At 37.7% G+C, this 13,309-nt stretch overlaps 1 protein-coding gene across 2 annotated transcripts in view; it reads left to right on the top strand.

Annotated features, from left to right (window-relative positions):
• The window catches only part of LOC140002784 (serine/threonine-protein kinase RIO2-like), a 100,107-nt gene that overhangs the window by 39,767 nt on the left and 47,031 nt on the right, over positions 1–13,309 (top strand). The window lies entirely within an intron of this gene.

Raw genomic sequence — 13,309 nt, 5'->3', positions numbered from 1 at the left:
AGGCATAAAGAAACTAAGCTGAATACAGGTAAAATGCATGTTTTCACCAACAAAAATTATTGAACTGAAATTGTATCAGTTATATACTACTCCAAATTGAGGGACTTGGAGGATCAATACCGCAATTAACCTAACAAACAGAACCTTACTTAATGACTTTAATTCACGTGAAAGATTCACCCCACTGCCATTCCTCCCTCATTCTGTCCTCCTGGTGAGGCCAGGAGTGTCCCGAGAGCACATAGAAGTGTGCCCAAAGGGAATTGCTGATTTTGGAGGCACAAGGTGCCTATGGGGCCAGGTCGGGAGCTGGGCTGGGATGAGCTCCATCAGGCAGCCGGACCAGGCCCGTTTCCAGCGTGGCGGACGAGCAGCCTTTGCCCTGAAACTCAAAAGTCAAACTCTGTCGCTGACTTCCCTTATTAAAATGGGAGCGTGGTTGAGAGGGGCCATCTCTTGCCTGGGGATGCCAGTCTTTCCCTGTAGTTAATGGAAAGAAGGAGGCTTCTCTAGAGGGCGAAGGCGAGCTGAAACCTCAGCTGGAGTGCCCTGGAGGTACTGCTGTGTCTCCACTGCCTACACAGGGATCTTGGGAGGCAGGTCTCCGGGTGATCAAATTAGTCTTTGTGTCTGCCTCATTCCCTAATTGTCAGTAGATATCCCAACTAGTGAACAATGTACAGCATAACAAAGGAGGCACACATATAAAAAGGAGCAGAATTAGCCTGCGCTAATTGGTGGGCCTGACTTTGCTGACAGGAACCAGGCAGTTAAGAGGAGGGCTAGGAAGTAATTCACTAACTAAAATACACCTCAGAACACAGTAGTAAAATGATTTTATCTTGGTAATTTGACAGACTGGAACAGCAACAGATGAAAGTTTTTCATTTGTTTGTTTGTTTTAACCTGGCCCAGCTACCAGGTCAGACTGCTAGAAGTCTCGGCTGTTGATGTAAATGAGTTGAAGGCTTTGACTTGAAACTTGTTCTCGGTGGGTCCGATTAAAGTGAATTTGGCCCTCGTTTTACATGTGATTTCTGACAAAATGATCTGTCTGACCCTCCTACAGGGTGTTATCATTGTCCTTTATTTAAAAATAGGTCATTTGGAGCTTTCTGTACATATGCAAAATATTAAGTACAAAATTCACACAACTTCCACAGTTGGCTGGCTTGCAGAATATTTCTCTCAAACAAAACCAAGGATTTAAAACTTTGCCTTACTTTGCCTTAGTAAATGTGCTTTTAGCTTGTTAAGAAAAGCCCAATCTTTAAATATAATTTAAAGCTCTAATTAGTTGATTTTAGGCAATTTTTTTTTTTGACATTTTAATGGCAAGGATACCTGGATTTTTTCTGGTATTCATGAAGATATTTGATAAAAAGGTAGATGCAACTCTCTCTGAAAATAGCAAAAAAACAAGTTCATGGGATCTTTTCTAAGCCATACAGTAGCCATTTAGATTTTCTTATATGCTTTCAAAGCTATCCAGGAGCCTGGTAAAGGCTCTTAATTGCAGAACTTCCCAATTTCTACTCCACTAGCACTTCTTTAACTAGGTCTTTTCCTCCAAAATACGATCCTGTCACTGAAGGAAATAATACTGAGGAAATGAAATATGGAAGTTAAATATTAACTTTTTTTTCCCTTTTTAGAGAAAAAAAAAAATATATATATATATATATATACTTTTCAGATGGCTGCAAGTCTGAGCAGTCCTTTCATCTCCCACTCTCAATGCAAAAGATGCATTTCTAGAAATGGCACGCAAGTTTTATGGTTAATAAAATAGTTTATTGCGCCATTATTGTTAAGAAGTTTTTCTTGCAATGGAAAAGCATTCAGGTACACACTAAAACAACACCAATCCCACAGAATATTGTGTTTGTTCAAGCATTCAAACTTGATTAAACTTCTCTTTCAAAGTACTGCTGCATCACAGTTCAGTGAGCCCAAATCTCTCCTAATGCTTGGACACTTCTGATAAAGGATTTGTGTCAGGAATGTGTTTTAAAGTGCTGTTCTGAAGTCGGAATAGTTCTAGACAGAGATATTCAACTTCCTGCTAGGGAGAGGTGCTCAAATTAAGCATAAGAAGGTACTTGTATCTACCCTGAGTACCATAAAAAGCTATCAGATGACCCAATATAACTGACAGTTAAAATTCTACTTCTACATCACCTTCTTCCAGTGTATTGCCTCCCCAAATTCGAGCCCTTCAAGTGCACATACAAGCGCAAGTCACAAGCCTCAGAATATTCACTAACTGATTTTTGGAGATGCAAGTAACCCCAAAGGCTTTTTTTTTTTTTTTTTTTTTTTTAAAAGAAGGGTGCAAGTTCCACCTGTTTCAGTTTTATTTTGTTTGTTTGTTTTCTTTTGTTTTTTCTTCCTCCCCTGAGGACAAACCATAAATTCTATCCTAAAGAAGCAAGAAAGGAAGCTGAAATAAGAATCTATGGAGATGACATCCTCAAAGATCATCAATTACCTGATATCTTTTAATCTTTGAGAATTGGCTCCATCAGATCTCAGCCTTTGGGAAATTATCGAACCTGATAGTGTTTACAACTCAGCATCAAGGTTAACAACTACAATCACACTGTTCTCTCAAAATAGCATTGCACCTTAGTGTCAAGTCAGGAGAGGAATGCCATGGAAAGATACAAATTAAAAGATGGAAAATTCAAACCAATACAGGTTTTCTTGTAATTAAGCAGCTGATCTTGTTATCAAGAAACTTTTTTGAGCTATGAACTCACAGTAGTCAGAAAGGATATTGGATATGAAAGAGAAAGTCAAGAGTAAATGACATATCTCTATATAAACTATACCATTGATTACAGTACAGGTTTGAAATATTAAAATCTAATGTCAGGATTATTTTTTTATTTTTTTATTTTTGGAAGATTGCTTAGAAAATATGAATACCGAGTTAACTAAACGCTCAGCCTTACAGCGAATATTTTAGTTACCCATTTTAATAAAATGTGACCAGGCTCTTAAACAAAAATAGAATAATAAAAAATAATAATAAAATGGACTGCATATTTACTATCTTACTGTATCCATGTAAAATGTTATTTAAAATTTTATTTAAAAGCCTTTCTGGAGAGTATATATTATACCATTACTGAAAATTATATTATCTTTACATACTTGCAGGTATTTATGGAATGTTCTTGTTTCTTTTGGACAGATAAAATATATATATATGTTTTTGCCTTTCAAAATATAGTTTTCAAATATATTGAACCCAAAAAAAGTCTGATGCACTGTCAGGCACCTCAATTTCTTATACGTCTCCCTAGTTTGGTATAAAGGAAACAGTCTGCTGATGAAAAGAAAGGCAGCTGTGATATTCTTTCTTATGTTTATTTTACCTGGCCATGGATATTCACCACCACTCTTCACCAACATTATTTAGTACTCATTCTCTACTGTTCTACTGTCTAAATATCTCTCTCCTCCTTAAAATATATTTATAAATGTAAAAATATATAGACACATACAGAGAAAACTATGAATCCAAATAAAGCCATGAGTAACTGTAAACATATTTTTATGAATTCCTGGAAGCTACATTTATTATATAAAACAAACAAACAAACAAACAAAAACACAAACACAGAATTAAAGTCAACTTTATTTTATTTACTATTGTCAAACAAAAACTTTCTAGGGCAAGACATTAAAAGAAGTGAGGCATATATAGAAACTTAATTACATTCTTTCAAAATCCATAGTCAAAACATCCTAGTTCAATGGACACATAGCACATTATGTGGTGTACAAAAGTTTTACTGCAGATAAAGACATTATGGCGACATCTGCCTGGCACTTTAACACCTCCTTATATTAAAAATTACATACACCTTATATTAAAAATTACATACACTTCCAATGCTAAGGATCAGCTGTTTCTCCACCTTATGTTTTCAGTCTATGCCTCTTGAAAAATGCAGAAATACTTCTTTAAGTGAAAGCCAAACAGTATTTGGAAATAAATAAATAAATACATAAGTAAATGAAGTCTTTGCTATGATCACTTACAGTTCATACCTGGGGACAGAAAAGGACACTGTAAAGTCACATCCCAAAGGTAAATAAATCAAGGTAGTGATGGAGTTATAAATACCTCCACATAGGATATTTTACAATTTGTATTGAAAATAAGCATTACAGAATTTCTGAGTTTCTCTTAAATTATTTTTGTGTCACTTTCTTTCAGAAGTTCTGCATAGGTACCCTTGTTTTTCCCTTGAATATTTACCTAGCATAAGACTCAGAATATTTTAGCTTGAGACTCAGACCATTTTAGAAGATATTTTCGTGTAATAAAAGAATTGCAATTTGCATTCTTTAAGGACACCACCACCTTCCAGAAACACATTGAATGAAGCAGAATGAAATCGAAGTAGGGCAGTTTGGGAATTATTTTCAGCTGTGTTGCAGCTCTGAAGGGCTCTTTCAAGTTAGGCATTCAATTTAGGCAAAAATACCTGGCTTCTTGTAGAGTTTATAACCTAAAGGCTATTGATTTGGCAGTATCAAAGTCGGTGAAGATTCCTGGGAGGAGCTGAGTGTCGGTGTACACTCAGGAGATGACCAATGACACAAGACATGGGATGACAACCGCACATTTATATTTGCCATCAAAATTTTTGAGAAAATAGTTAACTTGAGACTCCTAGCTATACTTGAGAGCAAATTGCAAGATATTTATGCGTACTATGTTACAGAAAATAATCCTATGACACATTTTTCCTTGTGGGGCTGTGAGTCTCACGAGATGAAGGTTGACCACCTTCTGTCCCCCTGAACTACTGTAATGGTACAGATCTGGTCAACATGCCTAGGGATGGATACCATTTTTTCTTTACTCATGTTTAGCTTGTACTAAATAGTAATATAAAAGTAGAAAATAAATTAATTCACTGCCACAGAGATATTAAATGTATATCAAGTATTAATTATGCATTTAGTATGTTCAGAAATTGGTAACTCAGCTCTGAAAAATATATATAAGTGTATAACTTTGATAACTTTATATGCATACTTTACATATACATAGAAAGTCACAAACTAGGAGCAAACAAAAAATGAGATATCAGACAGAATCACTGGAGACAAAAATATATATATTAATTAGAATCAGAAAATATGCCTGTGTTCAGCTCTATTTCTCAATAAGGCTATAACGTTTGCATACGTATGGTTCCCTGGAGCTTGTTCTCACTGTAGGTGTGTTGGTAGGACTTTGCTTTCCTCTGAGATTCTACAACTAAAGTAGGTTATTTTTTCCCATTCTGTGTTAAACAGATGCATAATTTACTTCAAACCACTGTTACCATTGCTCCCCGAAATGATGTGCATAGGCTGCTGATCTTTAAAACTTGTTAAAATACATGTATATACATATATATATACATGTATATCAGTTTACTAGTTTTGAAGAGACAGACTTCAAAACAAATCAGAGACACCAAATACTTGAGTTTAAAATCCTGTATAAAACCTTTAACGTGACCTGTAGAATTACCAATTCTGCTGCATGAAATTCACAGATACTGTCTTAAAACAAGAGTGTGGACTCTTTCTGCTGGTGTCAGTTAGGACGAGGCTGGTTTTTAGAATAAAAGCAAGGACAAAACTAACAATCATCTTTAGAAGGGAATTTCTTGCACTGCCCCAAAAGGCCATTAGGACCTCTTTTGCTAAGCGAAGCCCCATTTCTGTAGTATCTCAGCAGACAGAGTCAGCTGCTCTTTATGGACTATTATTTACTTATTAATTAGATATTTCAAGTCAATTTACTTAGTCTGAGCATTAGCTGCTCAACAGAAAACAACCACAGAGCAGTTCCTTTCCTGTGGATCGCAGCCCCAATTAATAAGCCCGAGTGGCTGCATGGGGAGCAAGCTCAGGCCCTGTGTGGCAGTGGGGTTAAGCAGTCACAGCCCAGCTTCTGGCACGCTTTGTTAGCCCCTGCTCATCAGCAGACACGTGCTGACCACAGCTGAAGTGGTGGGATGTGTGATACCCTAACGCAGTGTGCCAGGTGCTATGAAAAATGATTTGCTCCTAGCGGCGCTATCTAGTTAAGGGTGTTCTCTCAGTTCTTCTGAAATAGTTTGTGAAAAGGAGCCGAGAATCCCCCCTCCTGCTTCTTTCAAGAACTTTGTTTGAAAAAAAAAAAGAATATTGCCCTGTTAGGAAAGCCTTAATTAGGTTTTATCCAATGAGTCAAGAGTAACATTTATGCAGAACAGCTTTTGTGTGGTGAATGTCTTGTTTGCACAACCTGTGACACTCAACAAACCCAAACAAAATGCCCCTTTGCTCATCTCGCTGACGAGCTCTTCACTTTGCACAGCTTGGCACAGAGGCCAAGATGCCCTCTTATATCCTAGTTGCAGCTACTGAATGGAAAACAAGGCAGCTCCTTCAATGCAGTGATGGAAACTTGGCAAGTGTTCTTCCTCTACCCTCACAACTCCGTGCCTCTGCCCAAGGCTTTCATCTCCTCTGGTATGGAGGCCGCCTCACTATCGAACACGTACTAGCTAAATTAGGGAAGATGGAATGATCCCTTATCATTAAGGCTGTGTGTAATGCAATTAAAATGGAGCATTTTCTCACAGCACAAGAGTTCAGCCCTGTTCTCATTCTGAAAAAAAAAAATAAAATAAAAATTGGGGTGTGCCTTAGGACTTTGATTTGTTAGAAATTACTGCCTTGAATAATTATGGGATGATATTAAAGACTGAAATGACAGAGAAAGAGCAACTTAGAGGCACTTGCTTCTCTTACATAACTGCAAGAACAAAAAATACAGGTTGGAACACGGAAGACAGCAAGGCTGTGAAGCTGACCTAGAAGGGTACTTATATCATGAGCTTCCAGAGGTCAAAGCGCTGCTGTTATTTCCTCTTTCTACCCACATTGCATAGGGAAAGCTACTAAGCCAAATGACAAATTGATCCCAAGCACATCACCTTCAAGGGGTTACAAATGCCAAGCTGCTTTGTCCTGTTTCTCTTCTGAATCTGTTGGTGGCTATCACCAGGTTTCTTTGGAAAACAACCAAACCAACCAAAAGGGATACTTCTAAGCAGCAGCCAGTAGGGGCCGACACAGGATTAGGTTCGTGAAGATGGCTTTGTGAAGTCTCCCTGTTGCAGTTAAGGAGACTGAGTCACAAACAGAGCAGGAGAAAATGAGTGCAAGGAAACTGGAGTTGTTCAACATGCAAGGACTTCATATAGATCCAGTAAAATCGGTAAAATTCTGTAAAACTCCAAGGTCACTAGTCTAGACCTACTGCTTGAGTTGTTGCTGAGACAAGAAGCATGAAGCTACATGTCCTGGAATTTGGGATGATCATAAATCCTGCACCACAGACCCAATTAAACATCTTGGGTGAAGATACTCCTCTCATTTCAGAGGCTGCAACCTAAGCTGGTGGAAGCAACCCCTCACTCCTCTTGTGGTAACACTTTGAAAACACGGATTTCACAAATCAGAACTTGCCCAAAGGGCCATTCATCTTCTCCAAAAGAAGCCCTAAGAAAAACATCAGAAAATAAACTCTATCTGTCCTTCCATAGAAATCTATTACTCCTCCTAGACTATATGAAAATGTAGGTTCTTAACTGGGGTCTTAAAAACGCATAGATACCTGAGCTGAATTTTTTTTTATTTTTTTTTTTTGCATTTAATAGAGGAACAGAAAGCTACCACCCTTTGAGATGTGTGCACGCCAACATTATCCACAGGCCGCAGACACTGACCTCTAGAAAATATTCTCCAAACCACATTCAGTACTCCACATCAGCTGCAGCTCTGAAAAGGGCAACATCGCAACCTCATACGCTCACTGCTCCTCTTCCCAGTGCTCACCTCCCTTTACAAGCACTGCACAGCGTGGCCATGTTTACAAGAGAATTGCCTGAATTTCAGAGGCACCCACATTACACTTCCAAAAATTATGGCATTTGGCTAAAAAAAATTAAATTTGGTTGTAAGAGGACAGTAGTAATTACATCTTTAATTATTCCTAAGAACACAAAACACTTAAGTCCTAAATTGTTTACAAATTTAATGGCTTACAAACCCGTACTTCTCAGTAAAATTATTTTTTTTAAAATAGCATTTTCATTCATAGTAGTTCTACTAATAAATCTATAGTTTTTAAAAGAATATTTACAGAACTTTAATGAAAAAACAAGACTTAAGCACATAAAATTTAAGCAGAAAATAGCTTACAATTACACTGGCAGTAAAGTAACATGGCTTCCTGGCTACTGTACTCATTACCATAAAAAAGGGGATAAATACGAGCATAAAAGATTTATTTTTCTACCTGCCATTCTGCACAAGCATCGCATGGTATAGGAACCACTATATGTATCTACTAAAACAGGCGGCATCATATCTGTAAACATATTAAGAAAAGTACTTAGATAATATCATCAGCGATAGCTTTACAAAATCTGAACTTAAAATCTGAGTGTAAGTCAAGTCACATTAAAAATTCCAATGTCATTTACAGAATCATTCTAAAAACTGGCTCTTTAACTGTTAAGACTATTTTCTTGTTCTTGCACTTGCTCTTGTGCTTGATCTTGTTGTCCTGTTCGTCCCTCCAGCAGTCTGAGTTGTCTTCACATTGCCTTCAAGTTTTTCTTCAGTTTTGTTTCTTTTCCCTTTTTTGGGTGATCCGTTTTCATCATTCTCTATTCGTAGACAGAAATATTAAATGGAAATTTATATCATAAATCAAGCATTTTATAGAAAGTCAATCTTCAGTTCCATTGTTTTTGAAGGGAGATGTCCCTAATGACTACGTTCCAAAGCTTACATCTATGAGTTCAACAAACCAGTTACAAAACCCACACTTCTGCACATCCAATATCCTTTAAAATAGGTCCCCAAGGACATACAGCTATTTCTGAAAGTAGGTTAACATTAATGAGAGCACCAAAACCAATTAGCTATTATTTTAGCTAAAAATTCTTCTACTGATATGTAAAACTAAAACATATCTAACACTGAAGAAAAAAACAGCAAAAATGAATGTACAGCAACTAATTTATTGTCCAGCTAGAACTGCAAAGTCAGGCTTGTAGTTGTAACAAACACACTGGACGCTTCTGGAAGAATCCACATGGCACAGACCAGTGAAGCTGCTCCAAGAGATGAGCATCGACCCAAGCACCACCACTAAAATCCATGTGGGGAAAAAGGACCTCCCCCCAACAGAAACTATTCAGACCGGTAGAAAAGCACTGGGAGAGATCAGTCCTTTGGGAGGTGCACGTAGCAGTGTCAAGAAGTGAAAACTAGCAGAAGTGTGAAGTCAATAAACCAAGAGGGGAACCTGCCACAATAGATGTACGTGTTACGTTTGGATAAGCACACGTAACAGATAAAGAGATGAAGAGAAATGAAACGAGAGCATGGCCAAATCACAACAGGATTAATGAACATAACCTGCCAGAAAATTCTTTGTGCATCTGTAAAGATTCATTACTTCCATTTTATTATATTTATTTGACGATAATTTATTACAACATGGTATCTTTAAAATTTTATCACATCCAGCTGAAAGGTTTAGGGAATATTTCAAGTGTCTGAAGCTAGAGCTCTATTGGCTTGGGGAAAATAAAACTGAAAAACGGGAAAAGTGAGAGACATGTGGAACTTCTGCTGTCATTTGAGCTCAAATACATTTCCAAGTCCTTCTAGCACCAACTTCATTACAGCACGGATAAGTTGTACAAGCTACCCAAAACCTGGACATACAAAAGCAGGAGCTTAGATGGTATTTAGGAGAAAACAAGCACAGACAATGGGTGCTACAAATGTAATTATCATGCTATGCTCATAACCACCTGTAAGTTAGTTAATTGCTGTTATTTAACCTGCAAGTTACGGATTGAGACAGCAGAAGAGCATGAGAGCATTTGAATAACTCAGCAGAAGAGGAATACAGCTGTCAGATGCCATACAATCAATCCATTCTGCTTTGGAGAAACATCTGGTTTGTACAGGATAACCTAGCCCCTTCTTTACTTACCTCTCTTTGCTACATTAAAGACCCACTCTCTATTTACATTAGACTATGGCAGCCAACAGTAATAACAACCTGTACAAAATTCTAAACTTAGCTATATGTAGAAAATAGAAATATTTTTTTTTCCTCACCTGATTTTGATTTTTTAGGTGGTACATCATCTGCTGGCAACAGACATTTTCTTCTGCGAGAAGTGGAAGTTGTCTGTTGGGTAGGGTTAACCTCTTTTCCTTTTCCAGACTGATTACTTTCTTCAGAACCAGTGGGTATCAAACACTGCATTTCCGAAATGTTGCCGTTTTCAGGCAAGTTGCCATTGTCACGAAGAGAAGTAGCTGCCTCTGGTTTGAATTGTACATTTTTCCTCTTATTTCTCAGTTGCCTTTGTTTTTCCTGGGATGAGTTATTTTCCAGAGCTGTACCTTCACCTTCCTTAAGGATTCCGTTTTGACCTCTGTCTTCAGGCAAGACAAGCTTTTCCCTGAGAAAGGTTGAACTAGTTTCTTCAGATTTGGAAGGAACTATTTTCCTTCTGCCTGCCTTCGATGGATTTTCTTTTCCTGATTGGGTTACTTCCAAAAGTATACCCTGTTGCTCTTTGGGAGTTTCATTCTTACCATCTTCTGGCAAACCTTGAAGTGAACTAGAACTAACAGCCAGTGAAGTGATACTACACTTTTTCCCTGAGTACCCTTTTGAAAGGTCAATTTTTTCTTCGGAAGAGGGTTTTTCAGAAATCATTTGTTTAGCTTTCCTATGATTATTATTTCTGCTACTTTCTTTTGATAAGTTACGTTTTCCCCGAGCAGGAGTAGAACTTGTGGCTTCTAATAATATGGCAGCTTCATTCCTTCTGCCTCTTTTTGGTTGATCTTTTAGACTTGAAACAACTGCTCCTAACGGAACATTTTGATCTTTAAGAGCCTCTTCTTTACCATTATCTGCTGGCAAACCACGTTTTCTTCTAAGAGAAATGGAATTAGTTGTGTGTGACACTGGAGGAGTTTCTTTCCTTCTGCCCCTTCCTAATGGCTTTGCTTTTGCACAGGACACCGATTCCAAAAGCACGTTTTGTTCTTCATTAGTACTCTCCTCTTTGTCATCAGTTTCTGACAAGCCACGTTTTCTCCGGAGAGAAGCTGAACTTTTTGCCTCTGCTGCTAGATCAATCTCTTTTCTTTTGTCCCTTGCTGATGCATTTGCTTTTGCCTGTGTTCGATTCTCTTGCAGGATTTCAGTTTGCTTTGGTTCATTTGCTTCCTGCTCATTTCTTGTCTGCTTTTGATGTCTATGAGCAATGCCATCACTGTTTAGAGCAGTTACCAATGTGTCAGCTGTGTTGTTCTGGTCTTTCATTACTTGGTGTGCCTGCTTGACACAACTAGAGGCTGAAGACTCTTTGGGAGAAGATTCCTCTGTTTCTGACTTACATTTAAGCATAAGATCTAGGCTGTTTACATCCTGGGCAAATTCATCAGCCTTCTTCTCTGAAGAGTCTTTTTTCCCTCTCCTGCTTCTAGTTCTGTTTGCTTCTTGTTTGAATTCCAAGTTGAGAACAGTTACTGGCATTTTATCTGTCTCTCCAGAAGGTGATTCTGACTTTAATCTTTGAGATGCCTTTGTAGTATTTTCCTGAGCATTTTCCGCTTCATCTCCCAGAGATACTTTCCTCTCATTTTTGGTGGGTGATTTTGTTTCCGTAATGGTTTCATTTGAAGTCTCCTTGGCTTTCTGAACATTCTGTGTATTTTCAAGTGCCATCCCGCACATGTCTGGTTTTACTTCTGTTGGTTGTTTTCTAGCATTTCTTGAAGACTTACCTCTTTTTTCTGTTACCTTTACTTCAAGTTCAGTTCTGTTTCCAGATGCTTCTGTGGGGGCAGTCTCAGAAGTCTGCTCATCACCTTGTAGTAATTTTGCTGATTGGTGTTTACGAAGTTTCCTTGTCGTCCCATGAAGTTCCTCTGAAGGAGCTTGTTCAACCTGTTCATTCCTAGCTCTTCTTTGTCTTTTGGGTGGAAGCAGTGCTTCTGTGTTTTCTATTTTTTTCATTCCTCTAGACCTCTTCTGATGCAATAGAAGAATTTCTTCTCTGTCTTCTACACTACCTTTGTCAGATGCGTTTTCAGATTTTTTTAAATCTGTTTGCAGTTGGTGATTTTCATCCTGAGTGCTACTAGATACGCCTTCTGTCTTTCTGCTTTGATCATCTTCAGTTACAGATGTGCTACTGATATCATACTCCTGCAAAGCCTGTTTCCTATTTGCAGGATCTTTTTGTAGCACTGAAGAATCTTTTTCAGAAGACTCAAGATCCTCACTAGGATGTTTTAGCTCCTTAGGTTCCTTAGTTTTACCTCTTCTTGGTCTTCGAGTATCAACCTGCGTTTCCACAAGTGAAACAGTTTCAACTGTTTTCTCAACAGGATGCTTTGAAACAATTTCTTTTTCCATGCAAAGATTTGTTCTCCTTCCTCTTCCTGTATTTTTAGCTACTGAAGTTGAAGTACTGATCTCTCCCATCTCTTCTTGGATGCTCTTTTTCTCCAGACCTTGCAATTCTTTTGAATTTAAATCCTTTTCACACTGCTTTGTTGAAGGTGGATGTACAGTCTTCCTTGGTCTGCCCCTTGTTAGTCTCTGGGTAGAGTGGTCTTCGCTAGTTGACAACTTTTGTTGAGAATCTTTATCTTGTGAAGTATTTCCTTTGTCTTCTAAAACAGTTTTATTCCCCCCTACAAAGTTTGTCATATAGAAAAGAGCACAATCAAAAGTTATACATTACTATGCCCGATCAAAGTATCTCTTGAGTTTTCATTTTCCCAGTAAAGCGGTCTTGCTCAAATGAATCATATTTTATTTTAAAAAGTAACAGGGATTTAAACAGACTCCTAGAATAAAACCCAGTTTAGTACACAGAGTTATTTGTTTTATTTGACAGGTAGCACTCAAGCTTTAAGATATATTTTGAAAGTCTTTGCAAATAAAGGTGATTTTAAGTGGATACCTTAGCAACAGGTGATTTTTTGTTTGTTTGTTTTTTACACTGGTATGTTTGGAGATGCCACCGTTATTACATCAAACTACTACACCATTTTTTAAACACCAATAGAATGCCAACACTGGTTTGTGTTACAGATTACTGCTCAAATTCCCTGAGATATTTGCTCCTTCCATACTATATAATTTGGAATTTTTACAACACGTTGAAACTTCCTAACAACACACACA

Source organism: Anas platyrhynchos, chromosome 6, assembly GCF_047663525.1.
Source record: "Anas platyrhynchos isolate ZD024472 breed Pekin duck chromosome 6, IASCAAS_PekinDuck_T2T, whole genome shotgun sequence".
NCBI lineage: Eukaryota > Metazoa > Chordata > Aves > Anseriformes > Anatidae > Anas > Anas platyrhynchos.
Note: the sequence above shows the minus strand (reverse complement) of the source record. Positions and strands in the feature narration are given on the sequence as shown.